Here is a 20,087-nt window from a genome sequence, read left to right as displayed (position 1 = left end):
CGTGTTAAATAAAGTCCTGCCTCTTTTGAATAACCTGTCAAAACTGCATCAAGAAGACTCACCTGCTATATGTGTCAAGCCTGCACTTGACTGTGCTAAGACCAAACTGAAAGATAGCAGAGAAAACTTTGACATTGTCAGTGACCTGACTGAGCACACTAGTTCTGGTGCCAAGTATGCTGACATGGAGCTGCAACATGAGGGAGACCCTCGAGTATCCACTAAGCACACTAAAGCAATGGAAAAGAACGTAGACCATTATTATTATGTTTTGGATTATTAAGATCAATACATAGGAGTTATGTCTGAACAGCTGATGATGGATGAGAACCCAGCCCTTGCTGAGTGGAAGACAGATTGGGAGCTGCCAAATAGCATGCTTAAAGGGGAGGGTATTTCACCAACAGCATATGTTTTGAAAAGGGTTGTCAGGAAACAAGCTGTTTTGAATTTGAAACTTCCATGACATTGTTGCATTGGTAACAGTTTGCCCACATAAGCCACTCTCAAATGCACTGGTAGAGAGATCAGCAAGTGCAGTGAAGAGACTCGAGACTTGCCAGAGGAGTCATCACTGTAAATGGGTCACCAAGAGGGTCAGAGGAATGGAAGAAGCTCACTCCTGCAGCCACTGGAGGGAGAGATGTGGAGGAGTTGTGGAGGCAGAGCCACAGCAGGAACCGTCCCTCTCTGAAGAAGCTTCCAAAAATTTGGTGGAATGGACCTCCTGCAGGCCTATCTCCAAAGAATTCAGTGCTCACAGTGACAAGTATCAGATCTACCAGGCCCTAAAAAATCTGGAGATCTGGCGACGGATGATGCTTATGAGAAATTAGATGTGGAAGAAAGTAAAGGCTGAAGAGAAAAAGGACAGATGTTTTTGCAAAGTTTGCCTCAAATTCACTTGACAATTAGATGAAACACAGCGAGTAACAGTATCAGTTGCACTTTGTTAAGCCCTTGGACGTGACTTTTTCCAAACCTCTGGTGTTTGTTATCTTGAAAGTTTGATATTAGGTGTGAAAATACTTTTTCACAGATTCCAGGAAAACTTTCCTTTATATTAAACTCTCCTCTTGTCAAGATATTGAAGATCACAGTTCGCCCACTCACTCATTTACTTCTTTCCGTACTACTTTGGTACAGTTAGGAAGGCATCTCACACTGTGTGGGTCAAAAACAAAACCCCCTGTGGGAATAGAGTAATCATAGCCAGGGAATGTTCTGTGCACTTCTGTCAGTGTAATCTGTATTCAGTAGCAAATAAATATATAGAAACAGACATATACTATAAATCAAATGCTCTGCTCTGTACACAGGTGGCATCCATGAGTATATTAAGATCTTATTTGAACCAGTTACCTCAAATTATCTGTTACTATTCCAATACATAAAATGTTTTTATGTCTACTTCATCTCCAGTTTAAAATGCTTTTTTCGTTTAGGTCTTAGAGAGTTAGAGAGAACATATCACCTTGTGGGAACTTTTCTTTAATTTGCAAGCGTGATCAGCATTGCATGCTGAGGGTGTCTCATGGGTCTAACACCTGGGCACCCATCCACTGCATAAACTGCTTTTCAACAGGAGGTAATCTGGTGGAATCGGTGGAACTTGATGGTCTTTGGATAATGTTAAACAATCTCTCTTCTTATCAGACAACTGCACACTGCTCTATTTAATGTGCAGTACTGCTATCATACAGTGTCCCTGACCATAAAATAAACTATTAAAGGTATTAAAGTTCATACCTATAACTACCTGTTCAAAACCCATGAATTTATAGGGTCAGGCATCTCCAGTGCAATTCTCCAAATTAAGTGACTGAAATCGGCATATAACTGTGCAATTTCACAAATAAATGGGTTTTTTTTATCTTACACCACCATGGTTAAAGGTTTGGTCAGGTTTAAACACAAAAACAACTTGGTTTGTGTTAGGAAACAAACTGCCCTGTCTGACGTTTTCATACCCTCATCCATCTACCTCGACGTCTGCAGACTTTGTGGCTATACAGTAACACCATGCTAGTTCCCTCTTTGCTCCTGATGGACAGGAGTCCTAGTTACTATGCAGTTAGAGGGCTTTGTCAGGCAAACATGAACACTTGTCATTTGCTTTTGAAAGCGAAAAATAACCTGGTTGCATTATGAGAAGTAAAGTGATTGGAAGTCGACTCAGTGAGCTCAAGAAAAGCCAACCTGTGTTTGTAATCGCAGGCTGGAAATGTCAGGACATCTGTCCATGCTGTTGACTTTACAATAGATAAGACATGTAAACAGGGACAGACGTCATGGTAATCCGGCTTACAGCTTCAGCAGACAACTGTACCCTCAAAAAGCTAGCTCTCAATAATAAGCACTGATCATCATTAGGGGCAAAATGATTGTGTTGATGAAGAAATGATGGTCATTAACATGAACAAAGGAAGTAGAAGCACCAGCTGATGCCATTTTGGTGCTTATGCAGACCTACTTAACCGCAGATTAAACATGGTGCTCTGTGGGTAAGTGTATACTGGATATGTGATGCATAACATACATTTTGTATGATGTATTGTGTGCAATAACTGTATTTCTGGGGATTATACAGAAGCAGCGTGGGCTCTGTGGGCTCAATTGGGCACAATTTCTGCAGACTCGCAGGCTATGAGGAGAAAAAGGAAGTGAGGAGTTGCAAAAGCCCTCAGGGTGGTTGTGAATTAAGTGACATTTCTCTTCTGTTTTTCTTGCCTTTTCTTGTTGCATGTTTAAAAGTGAGGATATGTCTTATCTGGGACCATGCTTTGTGTTCGCATGCAGAGTAATGTAGTGTACGAAGAATGTGCTTCTGGCGAGCAATGCAAAGGAATGAAAACCTTGATTCACATGAGAATGGTGGTTCTTACCCTCTATGATTTGAATCCATTTACAAATATGAAATTGATAAATACATTCAATGCCTGTTTTTTTTAGCTTGACATTCTTCATATTTTTCTAATTGATGTGTTCTATGCATAACGCAAGTATCTCTTAAATGATGATATAAGTTCATTCATTCATTCATTCATTCATTCATTAATGGTTCTCTAGAAGCGCTAATGGAGATTGTACCTATTTATGTGGGAGTGGGGACTTCAGGCCATGAGGGATGACTTGTTTGTTGTGGCAGCATTTGCAGCTTTGCAGGTCTAGATTGTACATCATGCTGCTTTCCTCCACCCCCATCCTCAACACCCCAATTGTATATAATTAATGTTATATTTGCATATTTTATTTTGTCATTAATTTTTAAACGGTGATTACAAAACATGAATTTAAATGAATAAGGTCATATTTTCAAAATGAGGGAGATCCTTCAAGCAGAGATCCAAACAGGTGTAAAAAGAATATGGCAAAATAATATAAATAGAACTGTGATACTGTAATAATGTCATTTTTGTTTTTGACTTCAGAAAAAAAGAAATGTGTTGCAACACTTGTAGGTAGCATCAACACCACATGCAATCAACTGTACCACTGCCAACAGTCAGAGTAATGAATATTGATCAAGAACTCTATCAACCACTGAAGACACAGTGCAATGTTTTGCACTGGAGCAGTAAAAAACCTCGAGCTAGCAGTGCACATCTCACCTGTACTGTGGCTCATTATTCTTTAAACATGATTTTTTCACTGTGTCTCTCACTAATAGGCTGACATTAATTCACCCAATTCACAAATTTTAGCCCAGCAGAAATTTACTTGTGAATCAGACTACATTTACAGTACCTGCTCTACCTGCTGAGCCACAGCCACCCCATGCAGGAATACATAAAAATGTTTCTGCTCACCTTGTCATTTTAAATGTACCCCTGCCAGGATAGAACATGTGATCTTCTGACTAGTTCCTCCAGTGTGAGAATTAAATATTTTACAATTTCATAGTTTAGCTGTTTTTTTTTATACCCCTTCTCTTAATGTGCATAATATCACACCATCCATCGGGAGTCTGTTTCAGCCAGTTACTGTGGATGAAGCTTACAGTTACCTGTTCACCCAGTTCACACCAGTGATTCATCACAGTGCCTGCATATCCTGTGTGGGATGACAAATGAGAGAGGAGCTCAATAGTCAATATAATTCTCATCTGTGATTTTGCCACACAACATTTAAGAATGGGCAAAGTTCCACATAACGAATTACTAAGCGCTGTATGACATTTTTTAAGATGAATGACTATGGAGACACCATCAATCTCAGACCGCTTCACTGACGATGTGTAAGGTCTGGTGCCTAAACTATATGTCACACATATGTCACACAGCCAAGGAATAATAATGCAACACACGGCGCAAACTATGGAGCATTGATTGAACTTAATATGCCCATAGATCATGTTTAAATCACTTCAATTACTATTTACTGAAGTACATTATATTGCCCATTATTGGTGAGACACTAAATTTTGTGCAAAGTTATTTCTCATTCAAGGCTGCCGGATGGCGATGTTGGGATGTGGGGTTTGTAGTGGTTTGTGTGATAAAACAGCATTTACCTACCTACGTTTGAAACCTTGAAACCAGTAAAAATAATGAGGATGGAATTTGCACTCCTAATAAATTTCCCCAGTAAGGTACAGGGTGACACATTAAAGGTAATGACGGCTTTTTTTCCCGGCAGGCTGCAAATGTCCCACAGCAGCCCAGCGCAAAAATAAATTCTGTGATGCTAATGGAGGCTCTGTTGTTTAATAAAATGAAAGCTTAAAAAGGTATTTTTATCAGGAGGTTTCTTTCATCATCATTGAGGAGCAAAAGCCCATTATTATCACAGGAATATTTGTTGCCATCATTCCCCAGTATTGCCTACTTAAGGCAGGAGCTGTAAAGAAGAGCTATGGTCTCTAAAGGGGGAGATATACAGCGAGCAGGGCCTCATGTGACAAATGAGGAGCTTGGCCCACGCTTATTTATGGCTACTTAAAGCTGTCAGTTGGAGATGATAAAGGGTGACCGCTTGATTAGAAAGTGTTAGATCGGTCTAGTCCTTGTGACCCACGACAGGAACAGATGAGCAGAGGAAAGGTGGTGAGAGTGCCACTGGGACTGTTTTTTTGTCGACAGGTTGACTGGTTTGGGGTTTTGGCCGACCAGAAAAACATGACTGAAGAGGATATGGATGTCAGGTTGTCTTGAGGTGTGCCTGTGCTTTATTCTTACTATTTTTTTCAATCTAATCTAGAGTTGCTATGATTGACATCAGCAGAGGCGCAGAATTGGGTGTCATACTTCTCAAGTCAATGTCAAGTTAAATGATTCTGTGGTTAAAAAGAAAAAATGAAATGAAATGAAAGGGAAGGGAAGACAGCAGAATACAGTGGGACAGTGTCTGTAGCCCCTCCTGGGTGATAGGTGACAATATTGATCTGAAAAAATCAATTTGCAATCCCCCTCATTACTATATTATGACCTTTACTTGAACATACCAAGTCACACGGTGGAGGTGCAGTAGTGCAACTGCCCCATTCATTCTCCCTTTTCATTAAAATCAAAAATATTAAAATCAATTCAATAATGAATCAAAAGAGCTTTGTCTGGTCTTATTGTACCTCCACAGATGATTCAACTGGCCATTCCACTTAAAAAAAGAAGATGCTCGTCAAAAGTTCATGCAAAGCTTATTGCTGCAACTACACCTCCAACAACTAATAGCAGAGCTTTAAGGTGTTCCCCGTGTGGACTCAGAATTTCAGATGGCTTATCTGCCATCTTCTGTATTAAGTGGGTCTTGTGCTGCAATGCAGTTAAGCAGTAGTTCAAAGACTGATAGGCACTCTCAGCCCGTTTTTTCCCTAAATTGCTGCTGCTGTGCCATCTTGTTAAGTGGATGGTTAAGTACCATGGCCTCGCTGAAGCGCGTTCTGTTGGTTGATGGACCAGGATTTGCTGAGATAGGGAGCCACAGACACCAGACATTACCAGCAACTATCTCACCAGTTTGATCACAACTGCCACACGAGTCTTCACTGAGAGCCATTAAAAAAAAAGATTAAACCCTGCTGTCGTTTCTTTATGTTGCTGTGGGGAAACCATTCCAATCTTTCAGCTGAAGAGAAGGAAGCTTCCAGAGTGATGAAACAATAACCCTATATTTTTCTTTTTCTGTTTTCTGTGCTTCGTCCAATTAACCAGCTATTTAAATGGTTGCGTTTGATCATCATTTACCGCTACTCTTGATGAGTGTGTGATAATTACATAATGTGCCTTGAGATGCAGAAATTGCAGAATTGAATAATAAAAATGAAATCAATGCAATTCGTAAAAGGGTTTTCCCAACCACTGTAAGTGTTTATCACAGCACCTGAGCTGATAGGACAGAAAAAAAAACTATCCTGCTTCGTTTTGGTGTCACACAGACAGAGAAAGGCAGCCAGTACCAAGAGCCCATCTCTTCAACAAACTTTAGGAAGCGCAACCACATCAGCAGATGTAAGATGCGACTTTGATGAAGACGCAATGGCTGTTTGAATGGAGTCAGATATTCAGTTAGAAAAGCGATAAAGCTACGTACATTTGTGGTCAAGCATTGTGAACAAGTGATGTCAAAATGTGACTGTAGCCTCCATTAGATCCATTTACCCAATGGGTTCACGCTGCACGCAAATACAGCCACAAATACAGATTGCCCTGTAGATAACTGGGACTATTCATCTGAGTGGATTACCAGTAATAACCTGCTCCTTTGGCTACTATCATCCGGATCATGTTAATGTGAACACTGCTTTTGCCAGTGGAAATGGCTCACTTGTCAGTCACCACTGAAATCTGCAGACTTCATGGTGTGTTCATATGTAATGATCCAACAGTAGTGCAGCTGTCATTGTTATTTACCTTTTGAAACACACAGTCTAAAAGCTGTCAGAAAATGGCTATCACAATTTCTGTCTGTGTGTGACCAACAGTCCAAAATGCAGAACTATCACCGAAACTACCGGATATTCACAGCTGAGAAGCTGGAACCAAGACATCTTTTTTGACAAAATGAAGGACTTTAACACATCTACACTTATCTTCTTTTTCCATCTTTGCTTTCTGTGGAAAAATTACATGTTCTTTGTGTTATTTATCAAACTCAGTGTATGCTTGTATTTCAAAGGCCTTAGATTATTTGTCATTTACTCCATAAATCTGCCATATTGATTAACAGCCAACATCTGTTCGATTTTAAACTTAAGGTCGTTCAACCAAAAAATGATAGTAAAAAATTGCTTTGTTCTTTGTTGGAACTCCCATTTCACAACCTGTTTACACAGAAAAGAAGATAAACATCAGTTTAGATTTGCATTATGCTAATTATGTTGACCACTGCGGGTTAATGCTGGTGGTCATAAATGCAGTGCAGATGTCAAATACGACAGCAGGAACAGAAGGCAGATGGAGCTTTAAAGTTAACACAAGGGGCAAGCACCTCTGCATGTGTGCAGTTGCTGAGTGCTGGGAATAGGGAAGAAAGTTGATTAGATTTCAGATGCCACGATTTGAGCCTGCTCCCTCAGAAAGACGGCGATAACATGACGGTGACAGGGTCATTACACTTTCATAAGCGACATACACATCCTGTCATGTGACAAATGCCCCCTGATGGAGAGACATTTTGAGCCATGTGATTAGATTTTCCTGCAGGTGTAAACAAGTACAGTGCAATTTTCCTAATGCAACATTTGCCTCTTGCTTATGAGTATTTGGTGACTCTTCATCTGTCAGTTGATTATTGTAGGACAGCTGAATTGTAACAGAAGTCAGCGCTGATAAAATGCAGTCAATAACATGGAATGGTTAACATAAACATTGTTATATGTGACAATACTGCGCGTCAGAGTTGGCTTTCAGGTTTTTGCCCAGCTACGTACGGTTAGGTCACAATCAAAGCATGACAGTCTCACATTTCTCCCAAGAGCCTTTTTTCATTTATCTCACTGAAATAGCATTGCTATATCATCATATAGAGCCTTTCTCATATCCAGCAAAATGAAAAAGCCATTCAGTGGATGCAAAATAGCCTGAAATTCAATGAAGAAAATTACTGAATTAAATCTGAATTGAATATAATGTAATTGTATGTGTTCCTCCTCTTTACAGCCTACGTTTTTTGCAGCGGTGCAGCTGAATTTATTTTCAGTTTCAGCGGGTGAAGTACAATGCACTGAACCCACTCATGAAAGAATTAGATTTTACCACAGCACACTGATCAAACAGCCGTATGTCACAACAACACAGAGCTGCCCTACGTTGCTTCATAAGTACACAATAAAACATCCAAGACAGAAAAGGTTCTTCAGAATTTATTGTATGTTCTACGAATGTTGCAAAAGGAGCTCATTTACATGCTGCATGCTTTACAAGTTTAAATTTCACCATGACTGTAAATGAAGGAAATCTACTGCCATCTTGTGGATTTGAACGGGAAAGAAGACCAGCCTGGTTTTCAATGAACACAGGAATCTCATCATCAACCGCATGGGTCAAATGATGAATACTATAGCATCTAATCTATCTAAAGAGCCAAAGAGAACCTGCTGATAGCAGTAGCTTGGTCTGGTCCAATCTGGGCATGTAAGTTAAAGAAAGAAACAACAGCAACCCAGGATTCTACCTTGCTTGGCATGGGAACAAAATTTATTTTTAAGTGGTGAAAACTCTTGATCTTATTACTGTACGTGCTGAGATGGCTTTGTGTGGTCTCAAAAGCCATAACAGTAACATTCTGTTCGAGCCGTGTCATAGCTACAGGTCTCATGACACGTGCAAGGCGGCAGGTGAACAAGATTTCATCAAGTTATTTTTGCTGCCTGTTCTACTTGTAGAATCTAATTCATGCAGAGGCAGCTGCAGACATTAATAAAATATCGTGACAATCCAGAGTGAACTGTGTGGTGAGACTACAAGCTCAAAATTGTATCTGCTGTTGAAGACTGTGCCATGTTTGTGTCAATCCCACGCTCTTTGATATCACTGTGGCATGGTGTTGATCCTAGCTGGATGAAGAGCAAGGCCACCTCTTAGACACACCCTTAGAAACGCTAATATTTTTGTAAAGGGGAACTGTACTGAACGCTATTCAGTCTCAGTACGAACCCTTGAGTATGTACAGCTTTGTTGTAATTGGTCAGCTCCTGCACAAGCACATGATTCAAATGTAGCTGCACCAAGGGAGCGCACGGGCAACAATCAGAGTCTGAGTGTTTAAAATACGCAGATTATTTGTCAGTGAGGAGAATTAATCAAGCCCGGAGCCTTTGGAGCTGTGAGTAATGAGGATGGAGACGGGCCACCAGGAAGATGTGATGAGGATTTAGAATGCAATTCACGGCAGGGAAGGACCCTATCTCAAAAAGATAGAGGCCTTTTCTTCTTCCTCTTTTTACCAGCTGACAGAGGCTTTTAAGTCATATCCCTTTCCTGTCTGATTTATCTTCTACAAAAGATCATGTAAGCTAAATGAGCTCTCTTATCAATGTGTTGAATATTGTACATGACAGGACTAAAATCAGGGGAGAAAATACAATTCTACTTGTGTGTGTTACTTCTGTGTTTTATGTTCTCTGTTTTATATTCGGCTAGTTAGCATCAATCTACACTTATAACATTATGTAAAAACCAATTCATATGATCTGATGGCAATTACCAGTTTATAAATAGAAGCAATGACCATTTAAAGCAGTACTGCATAGACAGAGGCTGTCTAGACTGAAACATGCTCCCGACTAACATGAGAGAAACTTTGACTGAATTAGTGTGCAGCAATCATACAGCACTATATCTTACACCACAGCCTTGGTAATGGTGCTTTCAAAGAAGAACAAATCAAACAAAATGACTGATATTCTGGCAGAAAACAGAAGCGTTTTTTCTATCTTTAAAAGGTAAACCGACAGTGTACTTGTTTGAAAATATGTTTGGGACCGAGTATCAAAGAAGAATTCATTATGAGCTCACGAACAGCTTTGTAAGCTAAGTCCGTTCAAGCTATTGTTCCCATTGTTCTACTGACATACTCATAAATGTTGCTTTTACTGAAAAGCTTTTTGAAATCGGAAGAGTTAGATGAGAGGATCGATACCACTTTCCCATCTTTACTGTGAATATACAGCTACAGCCAACAGCCGCTTAGCTTAGCATCACTGGAAAGAAAATCTACCAGGAGGGAACAGTGACTTCCTGTTTTTCTGTCAGTGAGGTTGGCAGGAAATCAGCAGACAGTCACAAACAGTCCTGCAAGCTACACCTGTTAGGGTTTTTATTACCTTCAGACAGAGCCAGGCTAGAAAGAAACGTGTCTAGTACGTTATTCAGGATATAATGTGTGAGTCTCATAACTGATGCATTATTCCTCCAAGTCTTCACCTAGACACTGTCCTGTATTCAACAGCATAATCCCTTCAAATCAAAGCAGCATGTTCTCTGTCATGGACACCAGATCACCTCTGGTTGTTAGTGATGTCATCAAAAATAGCTTTTCATTACTGACTGAAGATGCCTGGGCTGCTCTGGTCTGAAGCCCAGAACTAAAGGAACCAGAATACATGGTACATATTTTACCCACCGCCTTTCTCAGCAAATGTCTAAAAATGGCAATATACACCATTCACATGGCAATTCCTGTGTTGAGGAGATGGCAAGACAACAAATGTGACTGTCACAGTCACAGCACCTTCCTGGCTTTCTACTACACATTAGATTGATCACTGCCGTGAGGTGCTGTGATTTATAGGCATCAGTGGCCCATCAGCTTTGCAGCGGCCATGTGAGAGGCAACTGATGATGATGATCAAGGCACACATCGCTCTTTGAGCAGACAGGCTCTATGGCAATGATGTAAGGATGACAGTATATAGAGTAGAAAATATGAGTCAAGTCTCAGGCAGCTGTAAGACAACCGCAATTCCAACCAAGTTGGGACGCAGCATAAAACACAAATAAAACAGAGTGTGATCATTTGCAGACAAACTGTTTACCGACAGCAGTTTTACAAAGTGTTCCTGAGGTTCACAGAGAGTTCTACAAACTCTTTTGGGATCGAGGTTGTAAGAAACAGCGGTGAGGCATTCGGATTTTAATACTCTCAAAATGACACAGAAGCAACTACATCATTCATAAAAACATCTACAATAGTCATTTCTTATGAGCAAGAAGACCTTAAAATCCACTGGTTCCGCTTCATAGAAATATCTGTCAGTTTTTAACTAGTTTTTAACCTTTTTAACACGTCATTATATCATATCTCATGTTAATTCCTCCACACTAGTGCTGAACACACTGAATCCCCTGTCATGAGAGAGCATGCAGCACAATTTCCCTTTGTCCTTACACAGCCTTCAAATGAGAATCAAGTTTATGAACCTGGAACGACATCCTTATGGTGTCTTTATATTCTACTGAAACTGCAGTGGACCAATGACAGTCTCACAAGCACGAATTCAGACAGGCAAGGTTTCAGATGCGACATACCTATGGAACCAATCCTGTCAACCTGTGTGGCTAAAGGAGCCAGGTGTTGCCCTGTCCAAGCTAAGTTTTTTTAAACCATGGCAGTGATGTGTTCTGTCTGTTGCAAAGCTGCACAAGGAGAAATGGTGAGCCTTCATGTATGACCAAAAGATCTGAACATCTCTGAGCCAAACTTTAGCCTGCAGTAGCCAGAGCGCTGTTTTAAGTCTCACAAAGCTTAGACTGAAGCCCGATGCTGTTCCATCCATTTATCCTGGCATCACAGCAAGTTCAAGACAACACGCTGGTTAAGCGGTTGCTTTATTTTCCTTGCGCTTTAGCCATTGACTGTATCCAAACAAATCTGCAGCGTGCTGGTTGATGTTAGCAAACGGCAAACTTTACTCAGGCCAGCTTGTCTGATATCTGAGCTGCTGATGAGTTTCGTGGGTTTGATGCAAAGCAAAGTGGAAGCTGCAGGCGAGGGGCAGAGGGATGAAGAAGACTGGGGCGGGGACTGCTTCGATCCGCACATACTACATGGAGGCAAAGGTGGAGAGTTACACCTAAGCCGATGTAAGGTGTGAAGGTTTTTTTTTTATTGAAGAAGAATTCTAAATATGCAATTTTGATGAACAAAGATGAGTTTTTAATTTAGTTTAGTTTAATTTTTAACCAGTGCCTAGAGAGGAACTTAAAGAATGAAAATGAGAACGGAGCAGGAATGCGTATCGCTTTCTGGCCGCAATTAGGTTACCTAGTATTAGACATGCTGCAAAATCTATTAAGAAAGCCTTATTTTCACCCAATTCCAAAATGCATTTAATGTTTTTACATCAGAAAATAAAAATCACCTGTCAAATATTTCATCTACAGGCACATAAGTCTCTTGAATAGCAGCATAAAGGTAATGACCACGGTTCTGGCAGCTCGCCTGAATCTTTTTATTGCACTTCTTCTCCATAATGACCAAACGGCCATCTTTAAATCCAGGCATGCTACAGACGATATTAGAAATCTCCTTCACATTATTTACGCTCCTCATAATGCTCATCAGTGATAAAAAGTTTAAACTCTGTCTTTATATCAAGACCTTCAGCTTTCTCCTTTACATTTCATGTTTGTTGTTGTTCCATGCACCACTCCATGTCATATATAACATAAGGTTATTTATATTTTGCATGTTTTCAGGGTATAAAATCAACTGCACTTAGTCAACATTAATGCCTGACTTCAAACTTGGAACCTTACTTTGCCATTTAATTTTGCTTTACTGCTTATTTTGCTGGTCAGCCTGCTGAATATGGTGTGGTTATCACTCCTAATGAGCAGGTGGCACCTTGCACGGTAGCCTCAGCCACCAGGGTATGAATGTGTGTGTGAGTGCTGGCTGTTGCAAAGTGCTTTGAGTGGTCAGTGTGACTAGAAAATCATGATATGGTAAATGCACTATATTTATAGAGTGCTTTTCTAGTCTGAGGACCACTCAAAGCGCTTTTACAACACAAGCCTGCATTCACCCTTTCACACGATGGCTAGGCCACCTGTTCATTACAAGCTTTTAACCATTCAAACACACTCACATGGCACAGCATCTGGGGCAATTTGGCGTTGAGTATAGTTGGCTGAGGATACTTCTTCATGTAAGCTGCCGAGGCCAGGGATCAAACCACCAACCTTCTGATAAGTGGTCCTGTGGCTCTACCCCCTGCTCCACAGGCACCCTATGCGGACATATGCAGTCCATTTACCATTCACCAGAAGATACTTTAGGTTTTCTGCCAAATAAATGCTGTTGAGATGTTACCCTACCCCTTCTCTGACTCTGAGAATGAATCACATTACATTTTCTAATTAATCTACATTATGGAGCAGGTTACACCTTCCATGTGGATGTGGGCCTAAACCCCATTTCCATACCATAACCATAAAAAACAAACACCAAAAAAACATGATATAAATTGTAGGTAATATTGTCCTCCGATTACATACATATATCTTTATAAAAAACGATCATGGACAGAATTAGATTGAGTTTATGCTTATGGATTCTTTTTAAATTGTTAAACTGCAGAAATTCTTCCAATAAACACCAGTGCCCGATAGCTTGTTGGGATAAGTTATTTCTGATCATTTAGAGGCAAGGATTTACTGCAAGTACATCTTGTGAAGCCCAATTAAGAATATCTTCACTCCTTGTTGAAGAGTGACTGACAAGGCCGCAGCTGATGTACTGTTGAGGTTTCCCTCAGAAGAGCAATCTACGCTACAGAGAGACAGGCCAGGCTGTCTAGTTAGCACCTCGGCGGCAGTTCTCTGTGGTTCCCCATGACAGGAATGAAAGCTATGCAGCATGACATTTCATCAATATAGGGAGGGCAGGCGGAGCGGGTTTAATTCCTAATCCAGGTGGTTTATGTGGGCTCAGGTCTACTCAAGAGCCTATTCAAATGCATTAGAGGTACTGCACGTGGAAGGACAAGCATGACAGGACACTGGCACCACTTGGACCTTGTGTTAGCAGATTCTATGAATGTCCTGAGACAAACACAACCGACGTGTCAGAAGCCGGTATTTCCATTTATTATTCAATCCACAAGTGGTTTCCATGGTGTGCCATTTCACTGAAGCAGAACTGGAACTGTCACGCATGTTTTGCTCAAGATGAGAATGTTGTTGGGACACAGGATGTACTTTCTTAGTTGTGAAATATGTTGATCCCAGGTTTATAATAATAATAATAAAATAATAATAACACTGGCTGAGGGATCATGTTTCTAATTCTAAATAACACCCAATCACACACACGCAACCTGTGGCTCAAATGCAATTTAGACACCAAAAAAAAGAAATTGTTGGATGGAGGGCACCAGAGATGAGCGATGAGTTGTTAGCAAAAAGCTCGTATCCTCTGTGCAATAGCCATTTGAGGAAATCTCAGACTCAGCTTCTCAGGCTCAGCTCCGCATTGTTCGACGTCTCTTCATCAGACTCAGCTGTTTAGCTCGGCTATGCTTTGCACTGAATGCTAACATGGTGCCATGTTAGCATGGTGACACACTTCTGGAGACCTTGGATGTGTGTATCACAGTTAATAGCAGTCCATTCAGTAGTTGTTCCTCTGGACCAAAGTGATGGACCAATGGACCAACAGACAGACTGAGCAGCATAGCCATTTCTAAAGCCATGCTGCTAATGTGGTGAAAAAACAAACAGGTTTCCATGGAGAGAACATAACAGGAATTAAATATAGTTACCTCCCATAAGGAAATTAGACCAGCAACTGCAAAAACAAAGTATGTTAAAGTCAGCCATTGATGTTTATCACCTGCTGCAGTGACACCTGTTTTCTGTCAATATTTTCTTACGCATTGTAAGTGGTGCAAATTACACATTTTCAAAGCAGAATGTATATAAAATGTGAATTGTTATGAGATGACTGTAATGGACATTCTGGCACTCCTTGAGACCACTAATGCCCTGTTCTTCATTTGACCTTGCCTTTCTGGAGTCACAACTGCGTCGAAGCCATGACAAGAAGAGCTCATACCACATAAATGCCATAACCTTGATTATGTAATATATTGTAATATAAGAAGAACACAGCAGATAAGAGGATAAGTACCTTGTTCACGACGTGTGATCTTCCATAGCGGGGGTGGGGTTAAATTCAGAATCAAACTGTGAATCTGTTTCAACATCACACCGTCTTCAAGTTAAAGAGTATATCGTCCAGTCACATTCCCGCATAAGCCTCGCAGTCCAAATTAATAGCAATATCTCTTTGTCCCAAGTTACCTGCCAGCCACTACCCAAGGTCACCATTAAATTACCATAGTTTAAGCAGCTCTTAATTCTGCATGCTTCCATCACAGCCTGGGGAGATAGCTCAAACTCTAATCAGTATTATTCAAAATACTGAGTCATTTGCCTGTATTTAAGAATCCACTTAACAGAAACTGAAAGCGCTCCTAAACTAACTGCTCCCCGATTCTTTCCGTGTGACAGTTAAACGTGTACGGTATATGTAATGTAGGTATCTGTAAGAATCAGACACCGTACAAACAAAATGAGCTCACCAATCATTTTCCTGTCAGCATCTGTTCTGTGAAAGATGAGTACGCTGTCATCAGTAATTACTGCAGTGAGAGATAAACTTCACCACTAACTTGTCATTGGTAGCCCTTCCCTCTCCCTCAGGCTATTCATCCCTCTTTACCTCATCCTGTGCCCCCACCACCACCACCACCACCACCCACCCCGCTCCCCCTTAATAATAACCCACCCGCTTTGAGCATCCATCTGCCTAAGCAGAAGAAGCCTCTCCGTGACAGCCACTGTCTAGGCACAAGCTTACAGGCAGCCAAATCAAACGTGTTTTCCCAAAGGACTAAATATCCAGTAAAACCCAGGAGGCCGCAATTTTATACTGCATCAGGTATACAGCAGTCCTAGTCTCAGTGGGAGTGAGGACAGAGCTGCACTCAGGTAAACCACTCTTCCTGTCTGTTTGTTTGTTTGTGTCTGTGTGTGACCAAGGGTACATCCTGACCACGGTTCAGCCGCGGTCAGCTGGTCAACAGCCAGCTTCTTTCTGATATCCAGGTGGATTACAGTTTATGAAATGATAGAGGCAGAACAACTGGGGGGTTTACAGGATGCTCTCGAGAGGAATCCGAGGTTTCCACTTAAAGGAAGACTCAATCAAAGAGTTGATTTTCTTTGTTTGTTCTGTACTGGAGGCACGGTGGTGTATGAGAGACTTATTCAGTCTTTCGTTCTTCTGTTCTTTTATTACCTTCCATTCTCAATCCATGATGAAACACAAGCTGGTTTGACACTGGATGCAATTATCACTGTCACTTTAAATATGAACAGATGAATGAACTCTTCAGCTGTAATAAAGATGAAATTACTCCATCTCACTCCTCCACAGTCGTTCACTATTTGTCAAGTTTTCATTGTATTTATCTTGGTGTACTTTGATTACGTTGATGTGCTGAGAGCATCTAATTCTGAGCATTTCACTCGTGTGAATGGAGATCTCAAAGCAGCAATAGTCTGCAGTCAGGCTTTGTGCAACCTTATGAAGTTATTACAGGGTCACGGCTAAGTATAGCTTGGGAGCTGTGCACCATGACTTGGCCTCTCAATGACCATGGTCTTAATGTTTGCAAGCTCTCAGATCTGTCCTAAACATAACAATATGTTTAATATTTTAAGTCAAATAAATGTTTACTTAATACTTTTTGTGTTACATGACTGGTAATTTTTGCCATCCCCTTATAAAGACATTTGTAAAAGGCGTCCAATACTAACTTCAGAGAACATATAGACCAGTTTCATCAAAGGGTTTCACTTAAGCTTTTGAACTGCAGTAACTGGTTTAATCAACACTTTGCACACAGAGTACATATATTCCCCGCTGCGTACAAAGGCCCCAGGAATTAACAAGCATCAAGTCTTAGTAAACATAATAGGCTGACCTTTTGACCTTTTCTGCATGCCTCAAAGCGAGGGTAGACATGGGTAGAAAAAGAAGACCTGGCAATGTCATGATCAGTGTAACCAATGCAGTCAAGCACATGTTAGATCAGCCTGTACTGTGGCCTAAGGGCGATATTTTAATCTGACGTTAGCAGCAGTATACAAGCTGCAGCCGTATGTAACAGCTGAAGGCAACACACAAAAGTCAATATATAAATGTCTATGACTCACTTTTCTGCTTAGCAGAATTTATTCTATTCCATTCATTCTAGTGCAAGTAGTACCTGTGAAATGAGAAAAGGACAGTACTTGTTAAGATACAGTATTAGGCTCAGCAGCCTGAAGGTGCTGTAGAATATATGTTGGCAAATGAGGTTTTGAGGTGCTGAAAAACTATAAACAAAACCAAATTAGACATACAACTATCTTTTTTTTAATTGCTCTTTCTAGTTTTGACATGAAGTAAAGAAACCCTCTATCAATATAAGCGTTGTATCATATTTTACTTCAGTGTACTATCATACTGTGGTGTGATATGGGCTATTTTTTATCATGTGGTTTTATGATGTTAGCAATATTCTTTAGGAAAAATAATGCACAGCAACAGGAACGTAGAGGAGATATTACTTTATAATGCAAGGATTCACTGATGACTGGTCTTGTCAGTGGTACTAATGGTTATGTTCACATTCTGTCTGCAGGTCACCTATTTGACAGGAAACTCTTGGCAAAATGTGGAAACGGGCGAAGAACACGGGTCCCAGGCGAAGTACAGTATTGCAATTTCCTCCTTCCTCTTCAAATTTCTGTTTTGTCTTTTCTGCTTAGTCCTGTTTATTTTAGTGAACCATAGAGGACAGAAGCAAAACTGTCAGAGGAACTTTTGAAAATGACCAATTAAAACATCCAACAGTGTATAATGGAGTGAGCTGTCAGATTAATAAGCATACTGTTAAAATATTGATTAATTTTAAATAAGCAAGCTTTCTTCTCTTTCTTTTTTCCCCACATTTGTGTGATTTCTTCCAATTATTAGTTTAGACATGATCTAATATAATATATTAGATTCTCTCTCTGCAGTCAAACAGTACTACACTTTAGGCTTTTCTGTATTGTTTTGTAAATAAGTAAAATTATTCCACATAAAAAAAAATCATTTCACAAGTGAATATTGGAAAAAAACTAAATATGGACATCTTTTTATAACACAATTTTGCTGTGATCATCTGTAATGAAAGCCTCAGTCTTTGACATGAGCAAAGCAATTTAATCACTGTCTCATATACAGAAAACTCTGCCCAAGTTAATTCATCACGAAAAGAGGAGGAAAACGAGCTGCCACTAATCCTGCCAAACATAACGTACTGCTGGAGTCAACAAACAATTTAGAGAGCAGAAATGCACTCCATGGTGTATACACTGACAGATTGGTGTACCAAGAGAGCAGTTTTAAAACACTTTGAAACATGAAGTGTTTTATGGCATCAGCACAATGATTAATGCTCAGGCTTCAACAATACTTTAGAGAAAAACTGGAGAAATATGACATTCTTTCAAAGAGAAAATCAAAGTCTGGCCCTTCTACATTTATTGCTAATTCACTGCTAATGAATTCCTAACTACAAATGCTACAAGAAAATAATATTTTAATTATAGTTGCTATTAAAGTATAACTTAAAGAAGAAGGTTTTAAAAGGCATTCTTCTCTTACTGTTGAAACCACTGGTTACTGTGTGTGTCTCCCAGCTCAAAGCTCTGTTCCTGCTACCTACATGGGAACATGACTAGACACGTATTTGTTAAAAGCAGCTATCATTTCCTAATAATAATTATGTGAAAAACATCACGCTGCTAAAATTACAGAATTATGAGCTGAATCTGCAGCTCCCCTCAGCTTTATGAAGTGATGTTCAGCAGTCCAGCTCACAATTTTACTTTCAGTTGACTCCAACTGCTGTCACACTGTGACACCACTTCCAGCTGCAGCAAGCACCTGTTTCCAGCAAGAAAGCTCTAAAAACTACTGTTCAACACCTGCTCTGCACCAAATGGTGGACTAGCTGGTGAATATAGCAAAGCATTTAGCAGCTTAAGAAGCAGATACTTCTCTCAGGAGTTGGTAAAAAACAAAAACAGAGCTAAAAGAAGAGTCGATATCGGACTGAGATTCATCAGCTGGACACAAACCTGACTCCAAATGAATGTGTAAGAGTGTTTGCAAATCAAGTGCCGCACATCAACTTAAAACGTGATGACATGTCAAGGCTGTGTTCGCCACTTCTTTGCGCTGCCCCCAAGTGGCCACAAGGCAGTTACTGCGAGATGAAAGGCACTATTTTAACATAACGGTTCACATGGCATCTGCAAAAGGCAATAAAATGTGAAAACTCCAACCACATCACATACAGCATCTCCATTTACTCAGAAAACTCATGAGTACTGTGTGAGTTGGAGTTTGCCCAACTGACAGGCACTTCAGCAGTCAGTTCACTGAAGGTCTTCTCTCTCAGGCATCAGTGATAAACTGAGGATGAGAAGAAAACATCCCCGGATTAAGGTTGCCTGCCCGCTGCCCTTTACTGTGACCCTCTCAGTGCTTCGGTTTATTCAGGCCTCTATGAGCTTTCCTTTTCCACATTATGCCCGACTGGGTCTCTCACTCAATTACTTCTCTCTCCATCTTTTTTATCCATCTATCTATCGCATACAGAATAAGGCAAACAAATGCTTCACCTATCTTGGATGATTAGCAACATCTCTGCAAAAACAAAAGAAATGCCTGCTGGACATAATCTGTAATTTCGCAGAGGCAATTAGTAGTGGTTGTGTATTGTACAAACAGTATACACATAAATATACACACAGCACCACTTAATGTCCTACAGCCATAGCATAGCATTTAGTCATGTACTTCTAACTGATGTAGTGTAATTTCTTCTCTCGCAGATTTCTCCATCGTTCATCAGTACATTCAACATTTTAATGAAGTGTCTGGCAGCAAGTCAGGTGAAATAAAGAGCTGTTTAATTTTCTGCTCGACAAACACAGAAGGCTGTGTGACGTCTCCATGTACAACTGTTTGAATACAATGTTGAGCTACGTCCATTATTATGAATAATGGAATAAATATTGAATAATACATTAGGTATTATTGAG

The sequence above is a fragment of the Chaetodon auriga genome, chromosome 10, assembly GCF_051107435.1.
Source record: "Chaetodon auriga isolate fChaAug3 chromosome 10, fChaAug3.hap1, whole genome shotgun sequence".
In the NCBI taxonomy this organism is placed as follows: Eukaryota; Metazoa; Chordata; class Actinopteri; order Chaetodontiformes; family Chaetodontidae; genus Chaetodon; species Chaetodon auriga.
This window is presented reverse-complemented; position numbering follows the sequence as displayed.